The sequence below is a fragment of the Ceratotherium simum genome, chromosome 32 (genome assembly GCF_057802395.1).
Source record: "Ceratotherium simum simum isolate JZ-2026a chromosome 32, ASM5780239v1, whole genome shotgun sequence".
Lineage (NCBI taxonomy): Eukaryota > Metazoa > Chordata > Mammalia > Perissodactyla > Rhinocerotidae > Ceratotherium > Ceratotherium simum.
In genome coordinates this window covers 11,896,527-11,919,863 of record NC_141931.1, presented here as the reverse complement: position 1 = coordinate 11,919,863, position 23,337 = coordinate 11,896,527, and positions in this window count along the sequence as shown.

Below are 23,337 nucleotides of genomic sequence, written 5' to 3'. Positions count from 1 at the left end.
TTTATGTGAGAAGATGTCACAATTACGAGAGAGGTTTCTTAAGTTCTCACATGAACAGGATAGGATAATTAGTAATTTCAAAAGATAAGTCTCAATGAAATATAATTTAAAGGAGTAACTCAGGAAATTGCTCTCATTATTTCTAATTATAATTGCTATCTAAAATTACAGATGTAACCATTGGCTAATGAACAGGGAAGTACAAGTATTGTGTTAACTAACACAATGTCTAATTAAATATCATAGTTTTGTGTTCCACTCACTCGCAGAACAGATTTTAATGTTTTAAAGAGTAACCAATGCCCTAATTTTCATCCAGTCTGGCTTCCTGGGAATTTATTAATTTTAATATGTGTTATCAGATTTAGTTGAGAATTGTACCTGTATTTGTAATGCTGAGTGTTGTTTATTACAGAGTAGAAACAGCTAGTTTGGTTTTTTTACTTTTCAGTTGATTTAGATGTCATGGTTATAGACACCACTGAGCTTGAGTTCATTGCTTAACTGCATTTTTGGAAGGATGCCATTGGTTATCAAGGAAAGAAAATTTGTCAAAAGTTTTGTTAACTAATCGTGCATCTCTGGTGTTTTAGGTAAGATAAGGTTTGCTTCGTGGCCTCACAAGTTATGTAACTTGGGAAGAAAAATTCTCTTGAGTTACCTGGCTAAATGTGATTCCTTCCCTTTTCTCCACTTGATTTAGAGCTGTTTAATTAAAATTTGGGGATGCTTAAAATTAACACAAGAAATGAATAGACTAATTACGTACAAGTTCCTAACAGGCATTCTATAAGCCCATTAATGTTTTGAAAAAACAGGTTCCTCTGTGTTCTGTTTGCTTTTCAAATTAGGATCCCAAGTCCTTGATTTAGATTCTCAAGGGTGATGTGTTTAAATAAAATGAGATGGATCCTAAGATTGTATTACTCAATAACAGTTTTTTTCAGTTGTCTTCCTAGAAGGTTTATGTCTTTCCCATCCTCTTTCTGTGGCTTATTGTTTTGAAGAAGTGTAGTATTGGTCACTCCCTCATGCTCAGTATTTATTCTCTGCTGCCATACCAGTTTTGTGTGTTAGCAGTAGCAATCCTGATTAACTGAAGACTTGGGCAGTTGAAGAGGTGGAAATGTAACTCCTATTTACTTTTAGCAAACAGATTTATTAAGCAGTTACTCTTACAGAGCTGCTAAGAGGCTCAAAACTTACAAAGGAAACAGTTGATGCTGTGAGCTAAAGTTTCTTTAGAGTTTACTCCCCCATAAAATGATGCGGGAGGATAAAATCTATAAGTAAACCCAACTGTGGTGTTTTCAGGTAAATTAGAATGAAAATCATACTATTAACTTGAAAATTTTATTCAAGTGGTCCACAGATAAAAACTATGATACAAATAATTACTAGTGTGACTTTTTTGGGTTACTGTTTCATTTAAAAACTAAGGTGGCATAGTTAGTACTTCAGTGTTTTGGAAAAAACCTAATTCCTTGAACCTTTTATTTTCCACTCACATTTTTTTCTCTAAGATAAAACATACTTATTTTAGTATATTTAATTGGACTGAGTAGTAAACTACTATTGGTAAGTGGCTCAAGGATATATATATATATATATATATATGATACTTTTTACTTACATTTTCCTAAACTTGTAGTCCACATGCTTGATGTGGCAGAATTTTCAGTAGGCACAAAGCCTTGTCTCAGAAATCACATTTTAAAGAGGAGAGGAAATGCCTTAGGATCCCTTGAACATCAGAATTGGTTAGCCTATGCTTGGGTAGATAGTGCTAGGTTGCAGTGTTTTCTTCATAATTTTTGTACTGAAGAAAAAAAGGATCTCGAGATAATCTCACTACTAAAATTTATGTTTTTCCTCTTTCCCTAAAAGATGAGAAAGTTAAACTCTAAAATTTTACTGTGGTCTTTGATGAGCTCATAGGGAGGAAAAGCATCAGAGAATAAAAGTAGATTTTAAACCTTTGGACATCTGATAATTTGATATGTAGGTAAATGTACTGAATAAATTCGAGAGTGTATACTTCAAATGTGTAACATGTTCATATTCACCAGTTTTTTGTCACATGAAATCATAAATCCAGACCTTTTTTTTTTTTTTGACATCCCTAGAGTGTCTAGAACTATCTCTAAGTTAGGCACTGAGAAACTAGATGGCATTTAATTCAGTTTCATTCCCCAAATGTACTAAGCTCAATAGGCATGGACTATGTTATGTTCCCTGTTGAATCCCTGGGTTCCAACCCAGTTCCTAGCAGAGTAAATACTCAGTAAATATTCGTTGAATGAAGGAATAAATTGAAGGGAAATGTGAGCTTTGGAAAATATTTAGTTCATGGATGTGAAATTAAAAATGATTTGACTCTAAAATAACTAGGAATTATCACTGACAAAGTAATTCTGAGTATTTTAAACAAATAATGTTATAGAAAGACATTAAAATATTGAGTTCTATAGTGGAAAAATAGCTGTTGAAACCAAAAATTAGAATGTATTGATTTTATCTTTGTGTCGTCTTCCAAACATCTTAAGAACTGAACCAAGAAAAATTATTTAAAAACAGAACTTCCATTAACCTGAAGTGATTTTAAAAGTGTTGCCTTGTCCAAAGGGCCTTGCTCTGACTTCAAGGGTCACACCCATCCCGAGTCCAGTCTACAGCCATTCCTAGTTTTGCTGTTTTCTTTCCATAGCCTGGTTGGGAAGGAAAGGGTGGCCGGATTACCAGCTCGCTTCAGGACTGTTGTGTTCAATAGTGCTGGCTGCATGCCTAGGCCATGGTCAGTGGGGCCTGGGCAAGTAGCCATGAATCAGATCACAACAGATCTATTGGGGGAAAAATCAGTGTATTTCCTCCCACTGTGAGTTAGGTCAGTGACAATTCTGTGAGTAAAAGTCAGCGAGTTCCCTGTCATCAGACTATTCCTAGTAAAACCTTTTCTAGCCTGGTTTCTCACAAGTGAATTTTTGACCAGTCCATTTATGTGTAAAAAGTAAAACAAAAAAAAACAACTGTTTTTGATGGAATTCTTTAAGAAGTCATCTATGGTACGCTTATTTGCCTTTGTAAAATAACAGTATAGTTTATCTTCCCTTAGTGACTTAGGGCACGTGATGGCAGGGTATATGGCGGTGACGCCTTGGTTGATTGCTGAGGTGTCACAGTACCTTTGTACTTTGAAGGATCTCAGAGCGCTGGGCCTTTTATCTTCATGTTTTATACTTTCTTGTCTCCTCCCTCACTTCTGATTGTTCCTCTCTACGTTGTCACTTTCCAGCCCTAATTCCGCATTATGATTTCTTATGTTGAACTAGAGACACCAACAAACATGCTAGTCAGAAATGACTCTGAGATAAGAGGAAATGGGTGTCTAATTTGGGACTAGGATGCTCTGCTATGAGTTATGAGCTTCAGCTTTAGTTTTTGGTGACCAGAGAGCTTTTTGCCTTCATCTTTGTCTTCGTTTTTGCATTCTTTGGTGGTATCCTGGAAATGCTGAATTTGTCTGATTAAGGGACCTCTGAATGTCTGCAGTGGCACATTAAAACAAAACAAACAGCTTGGGGTTAGCTATCTTAAATCCTCAAAATTGGCGTTGATTTGTCATTGTCTGGTTAATACTTTTCTTCCTCTCGGCCATATGTAATCCTCGTTAGTATGTACCTGCCATTGTCTTCCTTCTGCTTATGCATTTTGATACTTAGTTTTCTGGTCCACCAAGATGTGCTAATTATGAGGTAATTCAAATATCAGGTCTTCGTTGAAGACCCCAAATCACAGTGCACACGGACAGGTCCAGTACAAATGTGACTGCTCTCTTGTGTTTCCTCTCCCTAATACTTCTTTAATGATGTGTATTATGTCTACATTGGGTAAATTAGTTAGTCTTCCTCATCCTGGCCTTCCCTTTCTTTGAAAGTAAAGTATTTTTCCTTCATATTGATTAGAATGGTTGAATACATTCACTAGGCCCCATGCATTAATATGCTGACAAATAGAACTTAGACAATTTGAAAAAGTTCCAATGGGATATATGGATTTTATATCTTTTTTGCTGGGAAGGATTCGCCCTAAGCTAACATCTGTTACCAACCTTCCTCTTTTTTTTCTCTTCCCTCCCCAAAGACCCAGTACCTAGTTGTGTTTTCTAGTTGTAAGTCCTTCTATTTCTTCTGTGTGAGCCCCCGCCACAGCATGGCTACTGTCAAGACAGGTGGTGTGGTTCTGCACCCGGGAACCAGGCCCGGGCCGCCGAAGCAGAGTGCGCAGAACTTTAACCACTAGGCCATCAGGGCTGGCTCCCGTGTATATTTTAAAGCAGTTAAAGTAGAACCCTTTCCCTGTCCCCTCCATCACTCCCCCCAGCATTTATACTTTGAATTAGAATGACTTTAGCAAGTCTTAATGCCGAGTGGATAGGCAATGTATAGAGAGATAGCCTCAATGATGTCATGATTGAGTCTAATCCAATGTTCTGCTTAGATTAGAAGTTCTCTGAATAATTTTAGGAATGGACAATGTGGTTGTATTTCTTAGCTTATCAAGGTATGAAAAGGTGATGTGCAAAATAGGTAATTGTGAAGGGAACTTATACCAATGTGTCAAGTAACAGCTGTGCAGCCAATTTGTAAAATAAACTCAAACAAGGCTTTCAGTTCTAATGACAAACAGGAAACATTCACGCTTTTGGTTTCTTAGGGTGAAATTTGAGTTATACTGGTGATGTCTTAGGAAGGAAAGAAGTGGAAGAACACAGGAAATTCTTAGCTGTCACTTCACTGCCTTTGCCATCTTGCTGGAAAGTGCCAGACCTGGGGGGAGTCAACAATAATGTTTTTTACTTTAAATCTAAACAATGCTCATGTCTCAATAAACAGTAGGTGCCTGAAACAGAAACGGAAGAGCGAGATTTGACGTATGTTGAACTTTTCAATATAAAGTAGTTCTCGGATAGATTTTGCATCACCTTTTCATGTTAGTGATAGTGGCTGTTGGCAGAAGCCAGTACTGCTTAGAATTGTGGCAATTTGCAAAGACGTGGCTATGCTGATTTAGAAGGCAATTGGACCCTGCAAGAATGGACCGTGCAGTTTTACTAGTTAGGCTAAGCTGTTGTAACAAAAAGCTTATTTCTCTCTCACTTACCTGTTTCAAAGGGAGCAGTCCTGTGCATGATCTGAGCTGGGCCCCCACTGTGTCTGGATTGTAGCTGTTGAGAAGAGCACACGCCCTCAGGTGGTACACTTGACTTCTGCTCTTGTCTTGGCCAGAACTCATCACGTGGCCTCATCTAACTGGGAAATATCCAGACTGTTCCCAAGAAGAAGGGTAAATGGATTTAGCAGAAAAATAGCAATCTTTTCCAAATCTTTATTTTTTAGAAATGGTGTAGGGCTAAAATACCTTTAAAAAGAAAATTATAATATTGAAGTACCTGGGAATAAAGTGAATAAAATATATGTTCACTTGTTTCCCATTACAAAGATATAAAAGTAGAATTAATAGTTGCCATAATTTAGGTTCCTCATCAGCTGCTCAACAGTGCATTTGCTACAGGTTAAACATAATACGTATGCAAGGCCTTCCATGTTTTGAGAAGGCTGCTATTTTTCTATTTCCTTTCCATTCTTAATTGTTCTTTAGTATATCAGAAATATCTTGAAAATCTGGCTTTCGACACAGCTCTGCTTTTTCCGGCAAGAACATTATATAAAACTTTTTCCTTTTTTGGCGTTTACAGATCTTGCTGCTTTACGATATTGCTGGCTTTACTGCTCCCTCTTTCTCTAATTATTTTTCTTTTACATTGTCCTGCTTAGTTTTCTTTTAGAATAGTTTTATGTGGTCTGCTTTGCTTAAAATTAAGTGATCTTTACTAATTTTTACTAATTTACCAAGTTTTTGAAAGAAAATGACTAAACCTCACCCCACCCCCAAAAGAGGGAGAGAAAAAAAAAACATAGCATTAGTGGGTACTTGGTGGACTGGAGGCTTCATAGAAGGATCATACTTAGAATTTAAGGGTGAGGCTTACCCTCTGATGTTCAAGTTAATAAGAATCTTTATAAATAGGTCAGAGCAGCCAACTGTAAAGATAACCTGCCCAAAGAGATGGTCACTGAAGTTCTTGTTGAGGAGAAGGGGTCCTCCTAGTTGAGTCAGGGCAGCTGTGCTACAAAAGCAGATCCTTAGCAGGAGTAAATCAAAAGTAATTGACGTGAGGAAAGCCATAACTGACCCAGGTACCTATATCCAAATTTATCTGTCCGTCTGTCTGTCTATCTATCTATCTATCCTGTTGCAGGAATGTATTGTCACAAGAGAAGGGTGGTGGTCTGTATGATGCCTAGAGAAGAGAGAGCCAGGAGCAATACGTTGGTCAATGTGTCTCTGCTTTTATCTAGGTGAGAAGGTGCCCTGGGCAAGCCACACGGATATGCTGAATAGATAAGAAAAATAAAATACTTGTTGGAAATAGGAAATAAATATTCGTTCAACAAATATTGACTGCCTGGAGAGTAGTAGGTACTGTGCTAAGTGCTATGTAAACTCAAAGGCTATAGGGTAATAGATCTTTAATAGCTGGAGGCTCTAATAATCATATCTTACACAAATGATTTTCTGATGAGAGAGGTTTTGGAGTCCATTTGGCTGGGGTTCAAATGGAGCCTGAACCACTTACTGTAAGCATGACCTGGGGTAAGTTAGCTAACTTCTTTAACCTGTTTCACCATTTCTGTAGTGAATATAGATATTGTATTTATTTCAGAAGGTTGAGTAAGGATTAAACTAGAAATAATATGTGATGTATAAATCTCAAGCACAGAGTTAGCACTCAGTAAACGTTAGCTACTTCTATAATTATGACCTTTGGGATCACAGGACCAGCTAGTTTACGTGCATTGAGCCTGGTTCATAGCTTTGCCTTCAGGTTTAATCCTGATTTTCTATTTTATGCTTACTCTGATTTAGATGATTTTGTAGTACTGATTGCTAGACTGGTATTGTGCTTCAATATTATTTATTAACAGGTTTTTTGCTTTTCTTTATTTATGCAAATATTTAATTTTAATATTTTTGCATTGGCATATTTAATATCAAAATTTCACTTCAAAACTTGAAAATTATGGGGCTGGCCTGGTGGTGTAGTGGTTAAATTTGCATGCTCTGCTTCAGTGGCTCCGCGGTTTACGGGTTTGGATCCTGGGTGTGGACCTACACACCGCTCATTAAGCCATGCTGTGGCGGCATCCTACATACAAAATAGAGGAAGATGGGCACAGATGTTAGCTCAGGGATAATCTTCCTCAGCAAAAAAAAAAAAAAAAAAAAACTTGAAAATTATAAGTGCTTATGGGGCGGGCCCTGTGGTGTAGTGGTTAAGTTCAGTGCACTCTGCTTCAGTGGCCTGAGTTTGCAGGTTTGGATCCCAGGCACGGACCTATGTCACTCAGCCATGCTGTGGCAGCGACCCACATACAAAATAGAGGAAGTCTGGCACAGATGTTGGTTCAGGCCTAATATTCCTCAAGCAAAAAAAGAGGAAGATTGGCACAGAGATGTTAGCTCAGGGTGAATCTTCCTCAGCAAAACAGAAAAAAAAAGAAAATTATAAGTGCTCTTGAAAACAGTGATTATTGAGTAGCTTCCATTTTGACATTTATTTATATTTTTCTTTAGTCAATACTTGTTAACTTCAATTTGCCTAAAAATATCAAAACTGTGTTTGAAATGGACAAATTTTTTTTTTGACTGGAGAGTTTTGAGTGAAATTTTGATCATCTTGGTACATGTGTTTAAGAATTATGAGATTCTTTCCTTTGTTCAAACATTCTGCTTTGGTTGTCTCATCTTTAGTGTAATGTCTCATCTACCAGATTGGATCTTATATTTCAGGCGCACCACTTTGAATTTTCTAGATTCATGACTCTCATTTTTTTCTCACCACGTTTTGTGAAGGAAGAGAAAATAGAGGTTAGCCCTGTTCTAAAGAAGATGAAATTGAAACAGAGAAGTCAAGTTTTCATAGCCGATGGTAGTGTTGGGACTAACACCAGGCCTCTTTATTTTAAACCGAGAAATTTTAGGTTACAGCACATGTGTCTTCCCCAGTGGACTGGTAGTGGCTGCCAGGAGCCCTGTACTGAGAAAGAGTCATGCCCAGGCTTGGTGGGAGGGTCCATAAGTCCATGGGAGCAGAAAGAAGTGGCAACCCACATGGCAGATATTTGCTGTTTGTATGTTAGACCATGTTGTCTGCATGGCCTTTTCTGTGGATGCTTTGCAGAGTAGAAGAGAGCTTCACTTATGATTTTCTGTGAAAATTCAGCTTTGTTTAATTTTGTAACTCTTAGAAAAAATAAATATTCATGCTTCAATTTCATGTTACAAAGAAGCACACAATGAAACTCTTGGTATTAAGAAAACATAATTTTCAGGGCAATGCAAAGCCACATAGATGGGGATCGTTAGTTTCACCAGGGGATGGATATGTATGTGTGTGTATTTATATATATATATCTTTATTATATTTACATTTATATATGTTTGTGTATTTTTATATGTATATATCTTTATTGTATTTATATATATGCATATGTGTGCGTGTGTGTGTGTGTGTGTGTGTGTAGAAAATGGTTCAGAGAGATTTAGTAGGTCTGGAGAAGGGCATGGGCATTATATGTTTAAAACTCTCCCCAGGTCATTTTGATGATCAGCTAGGTTTAGGAACCCTCAAACTACAGGAAGATCTTATGAATCTCACTCAATCAGTGAGCAAGTGCTCTGTGAAATTTAGAAAGATTAGGAGAGATGAAGAATAAGGAGTATGATAAAAATTCATAACATCGTGAATGCTATGAACAAGATGAACCTGGATGTGCTCACCAAATCCTGAAATACCAAGATGAGGTAAATTTATTCAGTTTGATTCTTGTTTGTGTAAATATGCATCTTTGTCCATCATATGTCAGCAGAGAAGACACTGAATTCAGAGCGTTGGTACCTGTCAGGGGAAGAGCCAGTTGGCAGGCTGTAACTGCTGGCCTTTTTTGGGAGCTGCCCTTTGCCACCACTCCTATGCCACTGTGGGCGGTCGACAGGGGAAGTTCAGGTTCACTCTGCTTCTTAAAGAGAAGGATCTGATATTAGTCAGGATTCTTGGGATTGCAAATTCCAGAAACTTGATTCAAATTGGCTTCAGAAAAACAAACCAACAAAGGAGGGGAACGTATTGATCCACGTTGAGGAGCAGGATCCTGGCATAACTCACAGACTTGAAGAGAAGCTACAGGACCAGGTCCTCAGGGCTTGGAATCAGGTCTTCCGTGTACCAAGGCTGTCTCTTCTCTGGCTTTCATCTCTACAAGTCTCTGCTTTTATTTAAATGTTGGCCTCACAACAGACACATGAAAAGATGTTCAAAATCATTAACTATCAGGGAAATGCAAATCAAAACTACAATGAGATATCACCTCACGCCCGTCAGAATGGCTATAATTAACAAGACAGGAAACAACATATGTCGGAGAGGATGTGAAGAGAAGGGAACTCTCATACACTGCTGGTGGGAGTGCAAACTGGTGCAGCCACTATGGAAAACAGTATGGAGATTCCTCAAAGAATCAAGGATAGAACTACCATATGATCCAGCTATTCCACTGCTGGGTATTTACCCAAAGAACTTGAAAACACCAATGCGTAAAGATACATGCACCCCTGTGTTCATTGCAGCATTATTCACAATAGCCAAGACTTGGAAGCAACCTAAGTGCCCATCAAGGGACGAATGGATAAAGAAGATGTGGTATATATACACAATGGAATACTACTCAGCCATAAGAAACGATGAAATCCAGCCATTTGTGACAACATGGATGGACATTGAGGGTATTATGCAAAGTGAAATAAGTCAGAGGGAGAAGGTCAAATACCATATGATTTCCTTCATTAAGTAGTAGATAATAACAACAATAACAAACACATAGAGACAGAGATTGGATTGGTGGTTACCAGAGGGGAAGTGGGGAGGGAGGAAGGTGAAAGGGATAATTCGGCACATGTGTGTGGTGATGGGTTGTAATTAGTATTTGGGTGGTGAACATGATATAATCTATGCAGAAATAGAAGTATAATGATGTACACCTGAAATTTATACAATGTTATAAACCAATGTTACTGCAATAAACAAAAACAAAAACAAAACAACAAAAAAATAAATGTTGGCCTCAATCTTCCTAGCACATGAGACATAGCCAGTGATTCCGGGTGGCCCCTAGATAGCATCTTCAATGAAAAGGAGTCCATTTCCTTGTCTCTGTATCTGTAGGTCCCAAACTTTAGTGGGCATCACCTGAAGAATTAACAAGAATCACCTGAATTGCTTGTTAAAGGACAGATTGTAGGGCCACCTCCAGAGTTTCTGATTGAGTAGGCCTGGGGTGGGGACCGATCATTTGAATTTCTAATGAGTTTCCAGGTGGTGCTGATGCTACTGGTCCCAGGACCACAGGGCTGCACATTAATCCCAGAGAAGAACCTTTTCTTTCCTCTGGGCTTTGCACATGCTGTTTGCTATGTATTGCGTGGTCTCCATTGTCTTCACAATTGTAATAGTGAAACCCAGCGCTCTACCTGCTTCTTCTCATTTACCCCTCAGGAAAATCCCATGAAGTAGGTACTATATTGTTGTTACCTATAAGCGACAAAGAGGAGAGGTGAGTACCTGACACACAGTTGGCCTTCCATAAGTTTTTCAAAGTGTAGAAGGAATACTAGGTTGAAAAAATGATATTTTCAACATATTTTCCACTTCTTCATCTCAAAATACTTCCCAAAAAATGATGGAAAAAAATCATAATTCCACAAGAACAAAGCGAATGAGAAAGGAGGTGACAATAATAAAAGTATGGAAACTGGCAAGGGGCGGGGGGTAAATGATTTAGCAGATCAGAGAGCCAAAAACTTTACCAGACCCTGGGAAAGTCCAGAAGCAGCCTCACTCTGCAGAATCCCAGAGAGAGCAAAGAATCGGAGGCACCTGGTTACCTCTGATGGTGACAGCACAGGTGGGGCTGAAAACAGGGGATTTGGAGGCACAGCCACGGCCCTTTCCCCACTTAGATCTGAGAATGCTGGCTGCCAGGCTTACACCCCTCCCCTCCCTTCTACATCCAACCTTAGGCGGATTTCTTTCTAGGGATATAGACTAAACCAAGAGTTGAGATCCTCAGTAAAACAGGCCCTCCAGGTCGTTTAGAGTGAAGCCAGTGCTCGAGGAGCACCACCCTGCACACATTCCAATCCTTGATTTTCCCTGGGAAATATCAGTGCCATGGATCATGAGGCATTTTACATCATTTCTAGAACAAAAGAAACAAATGAAAAAAGAAACAGTAAATGAAAGCAAACAGAATGCTGAGAATGGAAGAAAACCGAAAATAAGAAAAAAGTAAATAAACCTATAATTGATGTCTTCAGAGAGATAAGAGAAGATCTTGGATCCTGGGGAACAGAATACTATTTTTAGAAAGAACTCTTGTAAATTAAAAATAGCACAGCTGAAGTTAAATATTCAGTAGAAGTTTGAAAGATAAAGTAGAGGAAATCTCTCAGGAAGTTGAACAAGGAGAAAGAGAAAATAGACACAAAATGAGAAAATGAGATTAATCTAGGAAGCCTGATATTTGACTAATAGGTGTTCCAGAGATGGAGCAAAGATAATGGCTGAGAGAAAAGATTATACAAAAGATTTTGCAGAACTCAAGGACAGTAGTCTCCAGATTATAAATTCCCACAGAATGTCCACAGGGTCATCTTGGGCAGCCCTATATGTTGTGTCTATGGATTAAATGGGAATAGTGCTCCCTAGAGAGGTGCAGTGGACAATCTGTACAACTGTGTGTGGCCCACAAAGGCACAAAGCCCACACCATTGCATTTGAACTAGAAATTTCAAAGTATTAGGAATAAGTATAAGAATAGCCTCCGAGCCTTCAGAGGAGAAATATAAATCATATGTAGAACCTTAGGAACAAGAATGGCATCAGACTTCTCAATGGAAACATCATAACCGGATGACCATGGAACAACGCTTTGCAAATTCTGAAGTAAAATATTTTCCAAGCTACAATTCTATACCCAGCTATATCGGTTAGTATTATTAATTGCAAACAGCAGAATCTGTAGAGTTAGTTTAAGAAGATAAGAATTTATTGATCTCAGATTGCTTAGGTTGTTCATGAACTTTTCTGGTGAGCCAGAGATTGCAGTCCTGTATGCCACGTTGCCAGGATCCACACCCAAACACACTGTGCGGGCTGCATCTGAGAAAGCATCTCCACTGCCACAGCTGGCACAGACACCACAGCTGACAGCAGTGATGAAGCACCACCATTGAACCATCCCTCCCCTCTAGAGTAGATTTCTCTATTTCCATCATTTATCAAGAAGATAGCCCTGCAAATGGCTGTTGTCTCATGTTGCTTACTTCTGAAATGAAGTCTCATACAGGTATGTGTCATTGGAAGAGTTTAGGCTACATACCTCCTTCCCTCACCCCTTGCAGCAAAAGATCACATTCTAGAGTCTACCTTGGAAAAGTGAGACTCAAGATGTGGGAAATTGACCAAGAGATAGGTGATCAAAAGATCTTGGGTGGCACCAAAAATAAACAATATTTACTACACCAGCCAAACTATCAACAGTGAGGGTAGAATAAACATATTTTCAGATAGTCAAGTGTCAAAAAATGTACCACGCCCTCAACCTTTCTCAGAAATCTATCGGAATAAGTTTTCCTACCTACCCGATGGTGTAAACTGCGGAAAATTAAGACATGGGGTCCAAGAAACAGGCATCCATCTCAAATGAGACAAAGGGAATCCCCCTAACGGTGGTGGAAGGAACCTTCAGGTTGATGGCTGGGCAGCAGGTCTAGAGAGCAGCCAGCCCAGCCTGGAGCACGAGGGATCCCGGCTTGGAGAGGGCTGTCTATGAGGAGTCAGACTACCTGAGTGTGAATGTGAGGGTGAGGGGGATTGACACTGCTGTTGAAGAGTTTAGGGACAAATCAGTGATAAGAACATAGAAAACTAGCAAATGGGGGCCATCCCGGTGGCGCAAGTGGTTAAGTGCGTGCATTCCACTGCAGCAGCCCAGGGTTCACAAGTTCGGATCCCGGGCGCACACTGAGGCACTGCTTGGCAAGCCATGCTGTGGCGGCGTCACATATAAAGTGGAGGAAGATAGGCACGGATGTTAGCCCAGGGCCAGTCTTCCTCAGCCACAAAAGAGGAGGATTGGCAGTTGTTAGCACAGGGCTGATCTCCTCACAGAAACAAACAAACAAACTAGCAAATTGAAGAAAAGAAGACAATGATTACTTTTAGGGAGAACAAAAAAGGAAATATAAGCAAAATACATTAAATATGTATACTCAGCTGTGAAAGATAATTGCATATGTAATCATAAAATGTACACTCTGAATGTTGATTTAGCCAAAATGAAATATATAATTATATTGGAAAGATATGGAAAAGGAAGTATATACATGCGTGTGGGGATGTAAGAGAGTTAAATTCCTATCTTCCATAATGGAAAATCGATACATAATATCTAAAAGTAAAAATCAGGAAGTATTTTAATATTTCTATTAAATATAACTATATTATATATTTATATGAATATAAATTGTATTAATAATTCACATAACTATAATAATAATAATATAAGGACATTATTTTATAATATGGAAGCAAATACCAGAGTAAGGGTTAAAGAAGTGAGACTAGTTACCTCTGGGGAATGGGAGGGTTGAGGCAGGGGACTGTTGTTTTTCATTTTAAATTGTGTTGAACTATATGACTTAAAAATATTAATATATATAACAATAAAAAACAATTCCAGAGTAAATTCAATACATTGCAGATTCTTGCAAGCTCTGTTTTCCAGATTTTAGTTCAGCACCGTTCCTAATGCTATAGTACGATGATAAAAACCTTAATTCTTGTTCTAGTGTGTAATAATTTAAATGGCATAAATGGGGGATCTGTGTATGGGGGGAGGGAAAGCAGTGAATCAAGTTATGTTCAGTCTATATTTAAGCAAAGCTAAATTCAAGTCTCTTCTACAGAGATCATAAAATCAACTCAGGGCATAAGAGTAATTGAAATTTGCAGGAGAAATGGAAGAGAAAGGAGACTAGAGTGTCCAGCAGGTTGCTAATTCCATGCTAGAGTCATTAAGTTCCTGCAGTGGTGGTAACTGGTTAATCATTGAGGCATCTGAGAGCTGGTGGTTGGAAAATTCATACCCCTTACATAGACGTTGTATTCAGGTAACTAGAGGGTTTCAATATACCCCTGGAGATGCAAAGTAAGATATCATCTTCCCTTAAGGAATTAATAGCCTAGTGGGAGCATAAAATAATAGAGGAAATTATAAGAACACAAGTGTATTAAATTTTTTTTGTTAAGTTGACCCTTGAAGTTCAGAAAGTGGAAAATCAGTGAGATTTGAGTTGTCAAAAGAGCTTCATGGAGGAGGCAGGACTCAGTGCAGACTTTAAAGGGAGGAAGGATTAGAGTAGTGAGGGAGAGAGGAGTGGGCATCTCTGGGACCACACCTTTGAACACACAGAGATGGCAACGAGTGTGGTGTATTCAGATCAGTAAAAAAACTGGCCTATATGCATTTATATGGTGACTGACAAATAATAATGTACAAATGAAATCACACAATGTTATTAACTATTATTACATCCATTTATTTATTTTCTTTTTTGTGAGGAAGATCAGCCCTGAGCGAACATCTGCCAATCCTCCTCTTTTTTTTTGCTGAGGAAGACTGGCCCTGGGCTAACATCCATGGCCATCTTCCTCCACTTTATATGGGACGCCGCCACAGCATGGCTTGACAAGCGGTGTGTCGGTGTGCGCCCAGGATCTGAACCAGCGAACCCTGGGCCTTCGCAGAGGAGCGCGCGCGCTTAACCACTTGCGTCACCCGGCCGGCCCCATTACATCAATTTAAAAAAAAATTCTTGTGGAGCACTGGGGTAGTGGGGCTACATTATAGAAGATAGTAAAAGTCAGGAAGAAATCTAACACATTGGATTTGATGTGTTAAAGATGGTAGAGTTTAAAACAAGGGAGTGATTTTTCTTGATGTATCTTGGCTTAAAATATAGTTTTGTGTTTTTTTTTCTTATTATAGAATTAGACATGCTAATTATAGAAAACACAAGTATCTTAGATATTTTTTGGTTAAGGTTCCCTGAGACAATTCTGTCGGAAATGAAAGAACTTGAGACTTGAGATTAGACCTAGATTAAGGTCATGACCTTGCCACTGGTAGTCTGTGACCTTAGACAGGGAAAGAGTTCCTTATTCTCCCTGAACTTTGATTGATTTCCTCATCTTTTAAACTGCGCATATGTGGTAGACACCTTTTGAGTTTCTCAGTTCTTACTCCCTCTCTCTGGAAACTTCCCTTTGCCCCCATTCACAGAGATCAATCATTGAGAAGTCTTATAACCCCACTGATCATGGCTGATTGCATCTGGGGTACATATCTGACCAAAGCTGGACTAGTCAGTTTTCTTTTGGAAATTTCGCACATTTGTGGGCCTGGAGTGGTAACATCTGAATTTAGGAGGCCATACATGTAATCTCTTCCGCAGAGTCCTGGGGAAGCAGAAAAAGTAGCTGGTTTGCAGAAAGAAAAATGAAGTCAGTGAAGAGAGATCTGGAGGATATAGGGAGAGAGAATCCTGAGAGAGTTTCATTTTCCAGTATTGACCCCTTTCTAAGGCTCAGCTGCCTTCCTGCATCCTTGTAATAAATTAACCTTTTTTCCTTACGCCAATTCAAGTTAGTTTTCATTACTTACAAACTAAGTCTTAATTCACATGGGATAATAATAGCTATCCATACAGCTTATGCACTTCCCCGTGTTGCCTGGCCCTACCTCCAAACCTGGGCTTTGATCCTTGCCTGATGGAGATCCCAGCCATCACCTCATCTCCTTGTACCATTGGCTGCCTCTGCCACCTCTGAAGTGTAGCTTCAGCCTGGCACCCGTTACACCCATTATGGCAGGAGCTGTAATCATTCCAGTGATATTGGATTGGAGCCCCAGAAGCTGCAGCTTGTCCCATCACTTCTGGACTCAAAGGCAATGCTGAAACATGGGTCATGGATTCTGGCTTCTCCTGCAGCCGCCCAAAAGGGCCACGTAACCCAATGTGGGAGTGTGGTAGAGTCCGTCAGTTGGCTTTTGCTACATGCCCAACAACTTAGTGCCTTTAAACAGGAAACACTTATTTCTCACGATTCTAAGGGTAGCTGGGCAGTTCTTCTGGCCTGGGCTGGCTCGTGTGACACTGAATGATGTAGGATGGAATTACAGGTCTGTTGGTTGGCAGGCTGGTTGGTCGGGGGGCACCTCACTCACATGTCCAGCAGTTGGCTCAGTGTCAACTGGGACAACTGCATGTGTCTCTCATCACCCAGCAGATTAGCCCAGGGTCATTTACATGGTGGAGAAGGTTCCCAGCAGCAAGAAAGGTCAAGCCCGGATGCACAAGCACTTTTCAAGTCTCTCCTCAGCATCATATTTGCTAATGTCTCATTGGCCAAAGAAAGTCAAATGGAGAAACCCAGATTCAAGGGGTAGAGAAATAGACTCCTCCTCTTGATAGAGGTTGCTGCAAAGTCACATTACAAAAGGGCATGTATATAAGACTGGGAAGAATTATTGAGACCATTTTTGCAAACAGTCCACCACAGGATGTTAATGCCTACTGGGATGAACTTTGACAATTAGAAGATAGAACAGAAAGATCCACAGGCAAATCTCTCACTTCTTTCTCCCCAATGGACAATTCTGAGATGCAATGGCTCTGTATGTTCTCCCCAGAGATGCCCTATGTCACCGTGCAACTGTCTTGGTAGCTTTCTCTTCCTTACCTCACTTCCCTACTTTTGCTTCCCCGGGATTGTACCCACTGACAAAGCGTTGCGTAGAGGCTTTGTCTCAGGTTTGTTTCATAGCTAGTGTGAGCTAAGACACTATTATAACAGGTTCTTGAGAGGATTAAAGGGGATATAATGTTTCTGGGATATATTCCATAAGCTGTAACTTTTGTTATTACCAAAAAAAAACATTTCATAATAATAAATCTTAATGAACTTTGAAAGTAGAAGTTACATAGGCCACATTCTCAAATCACATGCAGAAAAACTAGAAATTAATAAGTTTAAAGAAAACACTCTAACCTGATGGAAATTAAAAACAAACAAAAGACAAAACACCACAAACATTCCTACGTAGCATTTGGTCAATAATACAAACAACAGACTATTTACAAAATAAATGAAAAGAAAAAATAATATTTATTTTTTGGTGAGGAAGATTGGCCCTGAGCTAACATCCACGCTCATCTTCCTGTATTTTTGTATGTGGGACGCCGCCACAGCATGGCTTGATGAGCAGTGTGTAGGTCCACACCCAGGATCCGAACCCTCGAACCCCAGGCCACTGAAGTGGAGCACACAAACTTAACCACTATGCCACCGGGCCAGCCCCAGAAAAAAATAATATTTAAAACATCTCCATGGTATGCAGCCAAAATTGTTCACACGATTAAATTCCTTAATGGTCTTGATAAACAAAAAAAGGAAATAAAAAGACATAAAGTGAGTATTCTTCTTAAGAGTTTAGAAAAAAGAACAAAAACAGACCCAAGGAAAGAGAGTACCAACGCAGCAAAAGTGTGCTGAAGTCTGCTTTTATTGGCTCATGAGAGCTGCTTGCCCAATTTTCAGGAATTTGGTGAGGTGGTTGTTAAACACATCCATTATTAAAAATTGCATTATATAAACTATTAAAAACAAAATAAATACTCAAGTCACCACTTCCTAACTATTTTACTTCATTTCACTGCTATATATGGTCTTGAGTTTATTTATGTCTATTGTATCTGTATGGTGGAAATACTACATACTGTAATGGTATCCTACTGAGCATCTTTTACCCAACTCTGTATTCACTGATGTCGCATTGGTTGCTGGAAATCAGCCATAGTGAGAGTATTTACACCATGGTATTTGGCAGTGCTACACATCAGAGCCATTGCCTTCTCTTCCTCATCCTTCTTTTCTACAGAACTATTGTTAAAACATTGACCAGCGTACCAATGACCAGCAGTAAATAATCTTTTTTAAGGAATATGAATTTTTAAGCTTGAGATTAGAATAAAAATGAAGATAAAGCATCAAGACACTTAAAAGTTCACACTCATTTCAGTGTTGTGGAATGCTCTACAACTCAGGGATACATTTCTGTGGTTGGGGTGTTTGCAGTTAAATCAATTCTAATTATATAAGATGGATGTTAATATCAAGAGTGACCCAGATCTCAACATGTTTCTCTAGATTGGTAATAAATAAGGACTGGACTGTATAGAAGTGTTCTAGCAAATTCTCCAGGTGCCTCTGTGTTATCCAGAATCTAGAAATGGGGGGCGGGGGTGAGGGGAAACGTAGTGCTGTATGAATATGGATTTTTGTTAAATGAAATACACTTACACATGTTTTTTTTCTATAAAGCATAAGAAAAATGTAACTAAGTTGGTGAGTGCTAGTGAAAACATAAGGAATAGCAACAGTGACTAAATCCCTTTTTCACCATGGGAGTTATTTTCTTTTGATTTGAAATAATTCTTAGTAAAAAGTTCTTTATAGCAATTTGTGTTAAAGACATTTTTTATTTCTTTTTGTGTGTGTGTGTGTGTGTGTGTGTTAAAGACATTTTAAACTGCAAGGTTAGTTTAAAAAATAAATTAATGCTAATTTAAAATAGAGAATTATGTTAAAGATGTTGGCTTGAGTAAAAACAGCTTGAGCCAGCACACAAGTCCATTAGGCACCAGAAGTTTATTTCTGTTGGTTTTTTCAAGTTCACTAAATCAAATTTGGGAAGAAAAGGTTCTCTTAATTCACTTTGTGTACGTGGTTAAGTTTTCTTTACGTTTCAACATTATTAACTTTTAAACATAATATAGAATGGATTTTGGAGGAAGAGAAATGCAACATTATGAAAATTACCTGACACAATTTTCTCCTTTATGCCCAAAATATGTTATGGCTCTATGAAGTAAAGAAAATATATTAGAGCAATTTACCTCGATATGAGAAGTACTATATTTGAACAGTTTATGCCTCAGTTTTTAAGGACTACTTACTTTGTGCACAGGTTTCTTGTGGCCTATAGAGTATATTCCGTCTTTTTACTTCTTGATTTTTTTTAAGAGTCAGAATTAGGCATTAGATTTTTCTTTTAAAACAAAGATCTTTCCTTATGCTAGTGATTATTTTTAAAAGTTCTCTTTAAATAATGGTAAGACTTATTTTCAAGTCAGTTGGAAGATTTTCAACTAGAAAATAAGCCATTTCCAGAAGTATCTGTGAACCACGTCTGACATCTGCACTTTCCTTTTAACTTGTTCCTGGCGTGGTTGGCTCTTATGCATTCCCTGGGCTTATTGGAGCATGTGAAGCTCTTATGACTCTCAGTTGATATAATAAAACCCATTAATGTAAATGTCTTATTGTTTTGCATGTGGTTGCTGATTCTGCACACTTGAGTCCTTCAGAGCTAGATTTAAAAGATTATATTCTGAAAGTAAGGAACTAAATGATCCTTTCTAATTATGTTAAAATATTTAAGCATTTGGATTTATTTTCAGTCTAGATTAAAGATCTCTGGGAAAGAGGACTCTACACTTTTTTCATTCGCTTTTGAGAGATAATCTAGCTGACTTGTATGTGAAAATGGAGTTTCAGGCTGAAGGGATGTAGTGAGATTTGGGTTACTCTAGTAAACAAAATGGGAATGAAGGATAGACATTGTAGATCCTGCCTCTTACTGGATCATGAAAATATATCACCCGTCTGATTAAGTAAGAGCTCAATTTGAGCCTTGAAGCATGATTTGAAGTCTACTTCTAGAATCCAGATAGCTCTTTCACCTGTTTAACCCAGTGTAAATAAATGTTTGTTAAGTAAGTGATAGGTAAGAAAATCATAATCTAGAAAAATAGTCTATGTTTTCAAACTAATTTTATATTTTTACTTGAAATCTTTGATCTTTCTAAATGTAAGTTTAAGTAACAATCTGGGTAACTTTACTCTTGGATTTGCCAAAGTAAAATTGAAGGTTTATCTGCAGTCTATTTTTGTATCATGATAATTTATCCACTGGAAGCAAGTTTGACATCTTGAGAATGAAGCAGTGTCTTCTAATGAGGATTCCCAGAATAGAATCAGCATATTAATAAATCTGCCCATCATCTACCTGAAATCCATTAACTGTCTAATGTTTGTCAACTAGTCACAGGTCATGTCCATATTGACACTTCTCAGTCTTTTAATTTGACTAACTGCTGACTGTTGACTTCATTATATGTTGTTAGTAGACCCAAAGGGTAGTGCGCTTAACAAAATGATGAGCAATTGCTGTTTTCTTAAATTCCAAATCAAATTCATTATTAAAAAAAAAACCTTTTGTATGAATTTTAAAGAACTTCTAATTGATATAATGATCAATGAACCATCAAATCTGTCTTCACCAGAACAACTACTACTTGATTGATTTCAACTAATAGATAGATGAGTCAACAGATGACCCTTAGTACAAATATGATGCCCCCAGAGAGTGTACTATTTGGTGAATCTATTATAGATATTATTATAGGATTTTGCCTTGTTAGTTGTCAGTCAACCAAAAAGGAAAAAGTAAGAATCTTTCTCAAAATACGTATGAGGGTAGGGTGGGAATGGAGGTGAGCTTTCTTCTTTTGAATACAGCAGAGATCTAGATTGATAATAGACATGTTTACCTGTATAAATTACCAATTAGTTGCCACCCAGATGAATACATGATGATGAATTTTCGTGTTCTAGCACTAGGATTTTTGTGAAGCTGGTGTATGTCTGAAAATTTAAGAAAAATGTTATTCATTCATTCATTCATTCATCTATTCAACAGATATGTATGCAATGAGGTATTAGAGGAGGTTGGAGATGTGGGCAGGGCCAGGCCATGTAGGGTCTTATAGGCCATGGAAAGGAGTTTGGACTTTATTGTAAGCAAATTAGCAAGCAGTTGGAGGATTTTAAACAAGAGAGTAAACAAATAAAACATTTGATTTCCTGTCTGAAAATATCACTGTTCTGTGTAGAGAATAAACTGCAGTAAGGCAAGAGTTAAGGTGTTATTGCAATAGTCAAGGCAAGAAAGGCTGGCGGCAGGACTTAGGGTAGGCGATGACGATGGAGAGAATCAGGCAGACTCAGGTGGTATAGGTCTAGAAACCCTCTGAGGGAACAGAATTTGGACTCCACCTAATACCTAGACATTCTTTTTCTATAGATGAAAAACGATCTTTATCTTCTTTTTATTTTTCACCTGAAGTTTTGGAAAAGATCTCCAAATCAATATTATAGTTAAATTAAAGTTATTGTTAAACTATAGTCAAGTTACTGAACAGAAGTCTACTACTGGGTATGCCAAACAGGCAAGAGAACATATAGACCCACTAAATATTAAATAATGGTGTCCTGACATTACTTTTTAAAGTTCTGAGTAATTTTCAGTGGATAGAGCAAGAGAAAGTTTTCCCTTTGAATGATCTAACGTAATTATTGGTAAGAAACGCGGTTCCTGTATGGCTGTAGTCAATTGTCTATTAGATGGAGATGCGTCACGCAAGGAGGTTGCACAGGGTATGAAATCTCCAGCAGCAAATGACGCTGAGATTGCCTAAGCAGCAGTCCTGTGTTCTTCCAGGGACCTCACCAAATGATTTATGATTCTGGTATAAGAATTCTGAAAAGTCGATTCGGTTGAGAAGCTTTTTGATTTGGAGGTTTCAGGAGATTATTTCGTGAGGTTGCTTTGGCTGAGAAGAGAAGCCATTACTTCCTTTTTAAAAATTTTTTATTTTTATTTATTTATTATAATTTCAAATGTTTGTTTTTATTTTTTTATTCATGTATAGTTGCCATACATTATATTAGTTTCAGGTGTACAATATGATGATTCAATATTTATATGCATTGCGAAATGATCGCAACAATAAGTCTAGTTAACATCTGTCACCATTCATAGTTAGAAAAATTGTTTTTACTTTTTTTTTGGTGATGAGGAGTTTTAAGATACATTTTCTTAGCAACTTGCAAATATGCAATACAATATTATTAAGTGTAATCACCATGCTGTACATTACATCCCCATGACATTTACTTTATAACTGGAAGTTTGTACCTTTTGATCCCCTTCATCCATTACACAACTCCCACCCCAGCAACCACCAATTGGTTCTCTCTGTGTGTGAGCTTGGTTTTCTGTTTATTTTGTTTTTTCGATTCCACATATAAGTGAGATCATATGGTATTTGTCTTTCTCTGTCTGACTTATTTCACTTAGCATAATGCCCTCAAATTCCATCCATGTTGTCGCAAATGGCAAGATTTTGTTCTTTTTTATGGCTGGATAGTATTCCATTGTATATATATACCACAATGTCTTTATCTATTATCCATTGATGGACACTTAGATTGTTTCCATATCTCAGCTATTGTAAATAATGCTGCAATGAACATGGGGTGCATATATCTTTTTGAATTAGTCTTTTCGTTTTCTTTGGATAAATACCCAGATGTGGAATTGCTAGATCTTATGATAGTTCTATTTTTAATTTTTTGAGGAACCTCCATACTGTTTTCCATGGTGGCTGTACCAGTTTACATTCCCACCAACAATGCACAGGGTTCCCTTTTCTCCACATCCCCAACAACACTTGTTATTTCTTGTCTTTTTGATAAAGCCATTCTAACAGGTGTGAGGTGATATCTCATTGTGGTCTTGATTTGCATTTCCCTGACGATTCGTAATGTTGAGCATCTTTTCATGTGCCTGTTGGCCATCTGTATGTCTTCTTTGGAATAGTGCCTCTGCCCATTCAGCTCCTCTGCCCATTTTTTAATTGGATTGTTTGTTTTTTGCTATTGAGTTGTATGTGTTCTTCATATATTTTAGATATTAACCCCTTATCAGATATATGATTTTCAAATATTTTCTCCCATTTAGTAGGTTGCCTTTTCATTTTGTTAATGATTTCCTTTGCTGTGCAGAAGCTTTTTAGTTTGATGTAGTCCCACTTACTTATTTTTGCTTTTGTTGCCTTTGCTTTTGGTGTCAAATCCAAAATATCATCATCAAGATTGATGTCAAGGAGCTTACCGCTTATGCTTTCTTCTAG